This window comes from Pelobates fuscus, chromosome 3 (genome assembly GCF_036172605.1).
Source record: "Pelobates fuscus isolate aPelFus1 chromosome 3, aPelFus1.pri, whole genome shotgun sequence".
Taxonomy (NCBI): domain Eukaryota; kingdom Metazoa; phylum Chordata; class Amphibia; order Anura; family Pelobatidae; genus Pelobates; species Pelobates fuscus.
In genome coordinates this window covers 3,401,125-3,414,612 of record NC_086319.1, presented here as the reverse complement: position 1 = coordinate 3,414,612, position 13,488 = coordinate 3,401,125, and positions in this window count along the sequence as shown.

Here is a 13,488-nt window from a genome sequence, read left to right as displayed (position 1 = left end):
TAATGCTGTATAGTACAGAGTAATATATTAATATAGTAATGCTGTATAGTACAGAGTAACATATTAATATAGTAATGCTGTATAGTACAGAGTAATATATTAATATAGTAATGCTGTATAGTACGGAGTAACATATTAATATAGTAATGCTGTATAGTACAGAGTAATATATTAATATAGTAATGCTGTATAGTACGGAGTAACATATTAATATAGTAATGCTGTATAGTACGGAGTAACATATTAATATAGTAATGCTGTATAGTACAGAGTAATATATTAATATAGTAATGCTGTATAGTACAGAGTAATATATTAATATAGTAATGCTGTATAGTACAGAGTAATATATTAATATAGTAATGCTGTATAGTACAGAGTAATATATTAATATAGTAATGCTGTATAGTACGGAGTAACATATTAATATAGTAATGCTGTATAGTACGGAGTAACATATTAATATAGTAATGCTGTATAGTACAGAGTAATATATTAATATAGTAATGCTGTATAGTACAGAGTAATATATTAATATAGTAATGCTGTATAGTACAGAGTAACATATTAATATAGTAATGCTGTATAGTACAGAGTAATATATTAATATAGTAATGCTGTATAGTACGGAGTAACATCATAATATAATAATGCTATATAGTACGGAGTAACATCATAATATAATAATGCTATATAGTACGGAGTAACATCATAATATAATAATGCTATATAGTACGGAGTAACATCATAATATAATAATGCTATATAGTACAGAGTAACATCATAATATAATAATGCTATATAGTACGGAGTAACATCATAATATAATAATGCTATATAGTACAGAGTAACATCATAATATAATAATGCTGTATAGTACGGAGTAACATATTAATATAGTAATGCTGTATAGTAGAGAGTAATATATTAATATAGTAATGCTGTATAGTACAGAGTAACATATTAATATAGTAATGCTGTATAGTACAGAGTAATATATTAATATAGTAATGCTGTATAGTACACTGTAATATATTAATATAGTAATGCTGTATAGTACGGAGTAACATATTAATATAGTAATGCTGTATAGTACAGAGTAATATATTAATATAGTAATGCTGTATAGTACAGAGTAATATATTAATATAGTAATGCTGTATAGTACAGAGTAATATATTAATATAGTAATGCTGTATAGTACAGAGTAATATATTAATATAGTAATGCTGTATAGTACAGAGTAATATATTAATATAGTAATGCTGTATAGTACAGAGTAATATATTAATATAGTAATGCTGTATAGTACAGAGTAATATATTAATATAGTAATGCTGTATAGTACGGAGTAACATATTAATATAGTAATGCTGTATAGTACAGAGTAACATATTAATATAGTAATGCTGTATAGTACAGAGTAACATATTAATATAGTAATGCTGTATAGTACAGAGTAATATATTAATATAGTAATGCTGTATAGTACAGAGTAATATATTAATATAGTAATGCTGTATAGTACAGAGTAATATATTAATATAGTAATGCTGTATAGTACGGAGTAACATATTAATATGGTAATGCTGTATAGTACAGAGTAATATAATAATATAGTAATGCTGTATAGTACAGAGTAATATATTAATATAGTAATGCTGTATAGTACGGAGTAATATATTAATATAGTAATGCTGTATAGTACAGAGTAACATATTAATATAGTAATGCTGTATAGTACGGAGTAATATATTAATATAGTAATGCTGTATAGTACAGAGTAATATATTAATATAGTAATGCTGTATAGTACAGAGTAATATATTAATATAGTAATGCTGTATAGTACAGAGTAACATATTAATATAGTAATGCTGTATAGTATAGAGTAATATATTAATATAGTAATGCTGTATAGTACAGAGTAACATATTAATATAGTAATGCTGTATAGTACAGAGTAACATATTAATATAGTAATGCTGTATAGTACAGAGTAATATATTAATATAGTAATGCTGTATAGTACAGAGTAATATATTAATATAGTAATGCTGTATAGTATAGAGTAATATATTAATATAGTAATGCTGTATAGTACAGAGTAACATATTAATATAGTAATGCTGTATAGTACAGAGTAATATAATAATATAGTAATGCTGTATATATAGTACGGAGTAATATATTAATATAGTAATGCTGTATAGTACAGAGTAATATATTAATATAGTAATGCTGTATAGTACAGAGTAATATATTAATATAGTAATGCTGTATAGTACAGAGTAATATATTAATATAGTAATGCTGTATAGTACAGAGTAATATATTAATATAGTAATGCTGTATAGTACAGAGTAATATATTAATATAGTAATGCTGTATATATAGTACGGAGTAACATATTAATATAGTAATGCTGTATAGTACAGAGTAATATATTAATATAGTAATGCTGTATAGTACAGAGTAATATATTAATATAGTAATGCTGTATAGTACAGAGTAACATATTAATATAGTAATGCTGTATAGTACGGAGTAACATATTAATATAGTAATGCTGTATAGTACGGAGTAACATATTAATATAGTAATGCTGTATAGTACAGAGTAATATATTAATATAGTAATGCTGTATAGTACAGAGTAATATATTAATATAGTAATGCTGTATAGTACAGAGTAATATATTAATATAGTAATGCTGTATAGTACAGAGTAACATATTAATATAGTAATGCTGTATAGTACAGAGTAATATATTAATATAGTAATGCTGTATAGTACAGAGTAATATATTAATATAGTAATGCTGTATAGTACAGAGTAATATATTAATATAGTAATGCTGTATAGTACAGAGTAATATATTAATATAGTAATGCTGTATAGTACAGAGTAACATATTAATATAGTAATGCTGTATAGTACAGAGTAACATATTAATTTAGTAATGCTGTATAGTACGGAGTAACATATTAATATAGTAATGCTGTATAGTACAGAGTAACATATTAATATAGTAATGCTGTATAGTACAGAGTAACATATTAATATAGTAATGCTGTATAGTACAGAGTAATATATTAATATAGTAATGCTGTATAGTACGGAGTAATATATTAATATAGTAATGCTGTATAGTACAGAGTAATATATTAATATAGTAATGCTGTATAGTACAGAGTAATATATTAATATAGTAATGCTGTATAGTACGGAGTAATATATTAATATAGTAATGCTGTATAGTACAGAGTAACATATTAATATAGTAATGCTGTATAGTACAGAGTAATATATTAATATAGTAATGCTGTATAGTACAGAGTAACATATTAATATAGTAATGCTGTATAGTACAGAGTAATATATTAATATAGTAATGCTGTATAGTACGGAGTAATATATTAATATAGTAATGCTGTATAGTACAGAGTAATATATTAATATAGTAATGCTGTATAGTACAGAGTAATATATTAATATAGTAATGCTGTATAGTACGGAGTAATATATTAATATAGTAATGCTGTATAGTACAGAGTAATATATTAATATAGTAATGCTGTATAGTACAGAGTAACATATTAATATAGTAATGCTGTATAATACAGAGTAATATATTAATATAGTAATGCTGTATAGTACACTGTAATATATTAATATAGTAATGCTGTATAGTACGGAGTAACATATTAATATAGTAATGCTGTATAGTACAGAGTAATATATTAATATAGTAATGCTGTATAGTACGGAGTAACATATTAATATAGTAATGCTGTATAGTACAGAGTAACATATTAATATAGTAATGCTGTATAGTACAGAGTAACATATCAATATAGTAATGCTGTATAGTACAGAGTAATATATTAATATAGTAATGCTGTATAGTACAGAGTAACATATTAATATAGTAATGCTGTATAGTACAGAGTAATATATTAATATAGTAATGCTGTATAGTACAGAGTAATATATTAATATAGTAATGCTGTATAGTACAGAGTAATATATTAATATAGTAATGCTGTATAGTACGGAGTAACATATTAATATAGTAATGCTGTATAGTACAGAGTAACATATTAATATAGTAATGCTGTATAGTACAGAGTAATATATTAATATAGTAATGCTGTATAGTACAGAGTAACATATTAATATAGTAATGCTGTATAGTACAGAGTAACATATTAATATAGTAATGCTGTATAGTACAGAGTAACATATTAATATAGTAATGCTGTATAGTACAGAGTAACATATTAATATAGTAATGCTGTATAGTACGGAGTAATATATTAATATAGTAATGCTGTATAGTACAGAGTAATATATTAATATAGTAATGCTGTATAGTACGGAGTAATATATTAATATAGTAATGCTGTATAGTACAGAGTAACATAATAATATAGTAATGCTGTATAGTACAGAGTAATATATTAATATAGTAATGCTGTATAGTACAGAGTAACATATTAATATAGTAATGCTGTATAGTACGGAGTAATATATTAATATAGTAATGCTGTATAGTACAGAGTAACATAATAATATAGTAATGCTGTATAGTACAGAGTAATATATTAATATAGTAATGCTGTATAGTACAGAGTAACATATTAATATAGTAATGCTGTATAGTACGGAGTAATATATTAATATAGTAATGCTGTATAGTACAGAGTAATATATTAATATAGTAATGCTGTATAGTACAGAGTAATATATTAATATAGTAATGCTGTATAGTACAGAGTAATATATTAATATAGTAATGCTGTATAGTACAGAGTAATATATTAATATAGTAATGCTGTATAGTACGGAGTAATATATTAATATAGTAATGCTGTATAGTACAGAGTAATATATTAATATAGTAATGCTGTATAGTACAGAGTAACATATTAATATAGTAATGCTGTATAATACAGAGTAATATATTAATATGGTAATGCTGTATAGTACAGAGTAATATATTAATATGGTAATGCTGTATAGTACAGAGTAATATATTAATATAGTAATGCTGTATAGTACAGAGTAATATATTAATATAGTAATGCTGTATAGTACAGAGTAATATATTAATATAGTAATGCTGTATAGTACAGAGTAACATATTAATATAGTAATGCTGTATAGTACAGAGTAACATATTAATATAGTAATGCTGTATAGTACGGAGTAACATATTAATATAGTAATGCTGTATAGTACAGAGTAACATATTAATATAATAATGCTGTATAGTACAGAGTAACATATTAATATAGTAATGCTGTATAGTACAGAGTAATATATTAATATAGTAATGCTGTATAGTACGGAGTAATATATTAATATAGTAATGCTGTATAGTACAGAGTAATATATTAATATAGTAATGCTGTATAGTACAGAGTAATATATTAATATAGTAATGCTGTATAGTACGGAGTAATATATTAATATAGTAATGCTGTATAGTACAGAGTAATATATTAATATAGTAATGCTGTATAGTACAGAGTAACATATTAATATAGTAATGCTGTATAATACAGAGTAATATATTAATATAGTAATGCTGTATAGTACACTGTAATATATTAATATAGTAATGCTGTATAGTACGGAGTAACATATTAATATAGTAATGCTGTATAGTACAGAGTAATATATTAATATAGTAATGCTGTATAGTACGGAGTAACATATTAATATAGTAATGCTGTATAGTACAGAGTAACATATTAATATAGTAATGCTGTATAGTACAGAGTAACATATTAATATAGTAATGCTGTATAGTACAGAGTAATATATTAATATAGTAATGCTGTATAGTACAGAGTAACATATTAATATAGTAATGCTGTATAGTACAGAGTAATATATTAATATAGTAATGCTGTATAGTACAGAGTAATATATTAATATAGTAATGCTGTATAGTACAGAGTAATATATTAATATAGTAATGCTGTATAGTACGGAGTAACATATTAATATAGTAATGCTGTATAGTACAGAGTAACATATTAATATAGTAATGCTGTATAGTACAGAGTAATATATTAATATAGTAATGCTGTATAGTACAGAGTAACATATTAATATAGTAATGCTGTATAGTACAGAGTAACATATTAATATAGTAATGCTGTATAGTACAGAGTAACATATTAATATAGTAATGCTGTATAGTACAGAGTAACATATTAATATAGTAATGCTGTATAGTACGGAGTAATATATTAATATAGTAATGCTGTATAGTACAGAGTAATATATTAATATAGTAATGCTGTATAGTACGGAGTAATATATTAATATAGTAATGCTGTATAGTACAGAGTAACATAATAATATAGTAATGCTGTATAGTACAGAGTAATATATTAATATAGTAATGCTGTATAGTACAGAGTAACATATTAATATAGTAATGCTGTATAGTACGGAGTAATATATTAATATAGTAATGCTGTATAGTACAGAGTAACATAATAATATAGTAATGCTGTATAGTACAGAGTAATATATTAATATAGTAATGCTGTATAGTACAGAGTAACATATTAATATAGTAATGCTGTATAGTACGGAGTAATATATTAATATAGTAATGCTGTATAGTACAGAGTAATATATTAATATAGTAATGCTGTATAGTACAGAGTAATATATTAATATAGTAATGCTGTATAGTACAGAGTAATATATTAATATAGTAATGCTGTATAGTACAGAGTAATATATTAATATAGTAATGCTGTATAGTACGGAGTAATATATTAATATAGTAATGCTGTATAGTACAGAGTAATATATTAATATAGTAATGCTGTATAGTACAGAGTAACATATTAATATAGTAATGCTGTATAATACAGAGTAATATATTAATATGGTAATGCTGTATAGTACAGAGTAATATATTAATATGGTAATGCTGTATAGTACAGAGTAATATATTAATATAGTAATGCTGTATAGTACAGAGTAATATATTAATATAGTAATGCTGTATAGTACAGAGTAATATATTAATATAGTAATGCTGTATAGTACAGAGTAATATATTAATATAGTAATGCTGTATAGTACAGAGTAACATAATAATATAGTAATGCTGTATAGTACAGAGTAATATATTAATATAGTAATGCTGTATAGTACAGAGTAATATATTAATATAGTAATGCTGTATAGTACAGAGTAACATATTAATATAGTAATGCTGTATAGTACAGAGTAATATATTAATATAGTAATGCTGTATAGTACAGAGTAATATAATAATATAGTAATGCTGTATAGTACAGAGTAATATATTAATATAGTAATGCTGTATAATACAGAGTAATATATTAATATAGTAATGCTGTATAGTACAGAGTAATATATTAATATAGTAATGCTGTATAGTACAGAGTAACATATTAATATAATAATGCTGTATAGTACAGAGTAACATATTAATATAGTAATGCTGTATAGTACAGAGTAACATATTAATATAGTAATGCTGTATAGTACAGAGTAATATATTAATATAGTAATGCTGTATAGTACAGAGTAATATATTAATATAGTAATGCTGTATAGTACAGAGTAACATATTAATATAGTAATGCTGTATAGTACAGAGTAACATATTAATATAGTAATGCTGTATAGTACAGAGTAACATATTAATATAGTAATGCTGTATAGTACAGAGTAATATATTAATATAGTAATGCTGTATAGTACGGAGTAACATATTAATATAGTAATGCTGTATAGTACAGAGTAATATATTAATATAGTAATGCTGTATAGTACAGAGTAACATATTAATATAGTAATGCTGTATAGTACAGAGTAATATATTAATATAGTAATGCTGTATAGTACAGAGTAACATATTAATATAGTAATGCTGTATAGTACAGAGTAACATATTAATATAGTAATGCTGTATAGTACAGAGTAATATAATAATATAGTAATGCTGTATAGTACAGAGTAATATATTAATATAGTAATGCTGTATAGTACAGAGTAACATATTAATATAGTAATGCTGTATAGTACAGAGTAATATAATAATATAGTAATGCTGTATATATAGTACGGAGTAATATATTAATATAGTAATGCTGTATAGTACAGAGTAATATATTAATATAGTAATGCTGTATAGTACAGAGTAATATAATAATATAGTAATGCTGTATAGTACGGAGTAATATATTAATATAGTAATGCTGTATAGTACGGAGTAACATCATAATATAATAATGCTATATAGTACGGAGTAATATATTAATATAGTAATGCTGTATAGTACGGAGTAACATCATAATATAATAATGCTATATAGTACGGAGTAACATATTAATATAGTAATGCTGTATAGTACAGAGTAATATATTAATATAGTAATGCTGTATAGTACAGAGTAACATATTAATATAGTAATGCTGTATAGTACAGAGTAACATATTAATATAGTAATGCTGTATAGTACAGAGTAATATATTAATATAGTAATGCTGTATAGTACGGAGTAACATATTAATATAGTAATGCTGTATAGTACAGAGTAACATATTAATATAGTAATGCTGTATAGTACAGAGTAATATATTAATATAGTAATGCTGTATAGTACAGAGTAACATATTAATATAGTAATGCTGTATAGTACAGAGTAACATATTAATATAGTAATGCTGTATAGTACAGAGTAATATAATAATATAGTAATGCTGTATAGTACAGAGTAATATATTAATATAGTAATGCTGTATAGTACGGAGTAACATCATAATATAATAATGCTGTATAGTACAGAGTAATATATTAATATAGTAATGCTGTATAGTACGGAGTAACATATTAATATAGTAATGCTGTATAGTACAGAGTAACATATTAATATAGTAATGCTGTATAGTACAGAGTAATATATTAATATAGTAATGCTGTATAGTACAGAGTAACATATTAATATAGTAATGCTGTATAGTACAGAGTAACATATTAATATAGTAATGCTGTATAGTACAGAGTAATATAATAATATAGTAATGCTGTATAGTACAGAGTAATATATTAATATAGTAATGCTGTATAGTACAGAGTAACATATTAATATAGTAATGCTGTATAGTACAGAGTAATATAATAATATAGTAATGCTGTATATATAGTACGGAGTAATATATTAATATAGTAATGCTGTATAGTACAGAGTAATATATTAATATAGTAATGCTGTATAGTACAGAGTAATATAATAATATAGTAATGCTGTATAGTACGGAGTAATATATTAATATAGTAATGCTGTATAGTACAGAGTAATATATTAATATAGTAATGCTGTATAGTACAGAGTAATATATTAATATAGTAATGCTGTATAGTACAGAGTAACATATTAATATAGTAATGCTGTATAGTACAGAGTAATATAATAATATAGTAATGCTGTATAGTACAGAGTAACATATTAATATAGTAATGCTGTATAGTACAGAGTAATATATTAATATAGTAATGCTGTATAGTACAGAGTAATATATTAATATAGTAATGCTGTATAGTACAGAGTAACATATTAATATAGTAATGCTGTATAGTACAGAGTAACATATTAATATAGTAATGCTGTATAGTACAGAGTAATATAATAATATAGTAATGCTGTATAGTACAGAGTAATATATTAATATAGTAATGCTGTATAGTACAGAGTAATATATTAATATAGTAATGCTGTATAGTACAGAGTAATATATTAATATAGTAATACTGTATAGTACAGAGTAATATATTAATATAGTAATGCTGTATAGTACGGAGTAACATATTAATATAGTAATGCTGTATAGTACAGAGTAATATAATAATATAGTAATGCTGTATAGTACAGAGTAACATATTAATATAGTAATGCTGTATAGTACAGAGTAATATATTAATATAGTAATGCTGTATAGTACAGAGTAATATATTAATATAGTAATGCTGTATAGTACAGAGTAATATAATAATATAGTAATGCTGTATAGTACAGAGTAACATAATAATATAGTAATGCTGTATAGTACAGAGTAATATATTAATATAGTAATGCTGTATAGTACAGAGTAATATATTAATATAGTAATGCTGTATAATACAGAGTAATATATTAATATAGTAATGCTGTATAGTACAGAGTAACATATTAATATAGTAATGCTGTATAGTACAGAGTAATATATTAATATAGTAATGCTGTATAGTACAGAGTAATATATTAATATAGTAATGCTGTATAGTACAGAGTAATATAATAATATAGTAATGCTGTATAGTACAGAGTAATATATTAATATAGTAATGCTGTATAGTACAGAGTAACATATTAATATAGTAATGCTGTATAGTACGGAGTAACATATTAATATAGTAATGCTGTATAGTACAGAGTAATATAATAATATAGTTGTAGCGGAATGCAGTAAGCCTGTCCTGCAAAATGCCTGTGTGACTGTGTTCGTATAATTTTTCCCTATGTTGAAATTGCTGTTCGTCTGTTTATTATGTGAATTGTATGTTATTCGGTAGTTTCCATCCGTACTATATACTTATGGAAACTACCGAACGGAGGGGCCACCCCGGAGAGAAGTGTGCCAGCAATTAAGGTTCACATTCTTTCCAAACCGCAAGTTAACCGGCTCATTAACATTGTATCTGGGTGGCCGCCATTCGGCATGCGTACACGTGGCGGCGGCCATCTTACGCATGAAAATCCCAGCGGTGTTTGGTCGTCGAGTGCCTGGAACTCAAATCGGACACTCAGACAACCAAACACCGCTGAGACCTCCAGAGCTCCGTAACTGCCGAACGGAGAGACATAACGAATCCCCATTCGGTAGTAATAAAGTACCGAATGAGGGAATCACTATCTAGGTGAATGTAAATGTGGATGGCAATTGTAAATGTCTATTTTAACTGCCGAACGGAGACCGACCGCAGGGCCCATTCTCATGGAACCCTTTTCGGATACCAACTCGTGTGCGGTCGGTCAAACTTCACTTGCCTGTAACTACCGAACCCCTGGTCCGATCTGGGTGAATTTTGGATATTATATTCACCCAGATCAGGGCTACCCAGCGGTACCCTGATATTACAGATATATGATGGTTTAGGGGTACATCCAAGTTTGGGGTAAACTACTGTACAACTTAAGGGGATTATGACTCACTCTGAGGGGAGGAGATGTGTGGGAGGTGGCAAGAATGGTATTGGTTACTGTCATAATTGCTGTAGTTCCCTCCCTTGCATGGGAGCAGGCTTTATAAGAAACCTTGGAATAAACGATTGTCAGTTCTACTCCTGAAACTGTGTGTCGTCCAGTTATTGGGAGTACTGTGGGGGATTTCGCTGAACCTTTTTACCTGCTGGAAACTCTGCTGTGGATTTACCAATGACTTGTTCCTGAGCCTCCCTTGGATCTAAAGTGGAGAATAGCTGCGAGAAATCAGCTCTCCGCTACATTGGTTGGCAGCGCTGGGATCCAGACTCACAGAGGAACAAGGATTAATGGAGATTGACCTTTCTACGCTAAAAAGAACCACCTTGAAAGACCTTCTGGAAGCAAAAGGTGTTTCTGCCAGCAGCAAATCCAAAGCAACGCTTATCACCGAAGTAATGGCAGAATACAGAGCAGAGGAGGTCCAGGCCACGGAACAAAGACCTGAAACAGAACAGGAGGAGTTCCAAAGGCAATTACAATACAGACTGGCCTTCTATGGGGAAAACCCACCCACAGAGATCATCTCTAAAACCATGACAGAGGTGCAGGAATTTGTAAAGAGAAACAGGAGACCACAAACACCAGAAAGAGGTACCGCAGGAGCTATAGCACAAGAGGGTAAGCCCAAAATTCCCTACCAAGCTTTTAAAACGTATGTGGAAGCAGAGGAGGATATAGATGCCTTCCTCCAGGACTTTGAGAGACTATGTACACTGCATAACATACCAAGGGAAGAGTGGGTACCCATATTAGCAGGACGGCTGTCAGGAAGGGCAGCGGAAGCCTACCGCACTGTACCAGATGTGGAAATTAGGAACTATAGCCGGGTGAAAGAGATTATCTTGGCCCGGTATGCAATAACACCAGAGGCATACCGGAGACGTTTCAGGGAATTGAAAAAGGTGGACAAAGATTCACATGCGGAGTGGGCTTGCCGACTAGAAAGGGCAGCCCTTGGGTGGATGCAGTCGAGTAAAGCGAGGTCCATGGAGGACTTATTGCAAATGCTGCTGTTGGAGCAGTTTTATGAGGGGATATCCTCAGAACTGCAGGAATGGGTGAGGGACCGTAACCCCACCACCCTCACCGAGGCTGCCAAAAAGGCAGATGACTTTATGGATGCTCGCAGACAAACCAAGACAGTGGGTAACAAACCGGCCATGCGGCCACTAGGGGTAAATTCATTTTCTCCTAACCCTCAACCCCCACCAAGATCCCTTCCTCCACCAGCACCAGCAGCAGCGCAGCCGAGATACCGCACACCTGCTTCTGTGCAATGCCACCGATGCCAGAGGTGGGGACATTACCAACGAGATTGTCCGCAGTCCAGGGAACGCAACACCTGGATCCGACCAGGGCCCCCACCACCACCACCGAGAGCAGCAGCACATCATTACCAGGATGAGGTACCACTTCCCTACAGCTCTGCCGTTCCAGTCACGACTGTGGAACAGTGGGAAGTGCTGCATGAGGCCAACCCCTTACAGGCACAGGCGGATAACCGCCAGCACCATAGGCAAACCGTATATCTGGAAGGGAAGCCTATGCAGGGGCTCAGAGACTCAGGAGCCACCATCACCCTGGTGCAAAGCCATTTGGTTCCAGATAAGGCCAAACTGAATAAGACTGTGGCTGTCAGGGTTGCAGGGGGAGCCGTGTATCGGCTAGACACAGCCAGGGTACATTTGCATTGGGGTGCGGGGTACGGGAATGTGGAAGTGGGACTAATGCCGCAATTACCTGCTGAGGTGGTCCTGGGGAATGACCTGGGCAAACTCACCTCCGCATTTGAACCACAACCTACTGAAGAAGCACACCCAGTAGTCACCAGGCAACAGGCCCGCACCCAACAAAACAACGCACTGCCGGAGGTCCAGGTAAGAGATTCCTCCCCTTCCCTAGACTGTATCCCTTGGGCCCCTCCGGACGAGTTTGTAGCCGAGGTAGTCACTGACCCCACCTTACAGGTATACCGAGACAAGGTCACCTCTATCCAACCGGGGGCGGAGGGGGAAAGATTTGTATGGGACCGACAGTTATTATACCGGGAATCGAGTAAACAGATAGATGGGTCAGACCCCATGACCACAAGACAGCTGGTGGTACCTCAGAGGTACCGAACCGAATTACTCCGGATAGCGCACGATATTCCGCTATCCGGACATTTGGGGGTCAGCCGTACC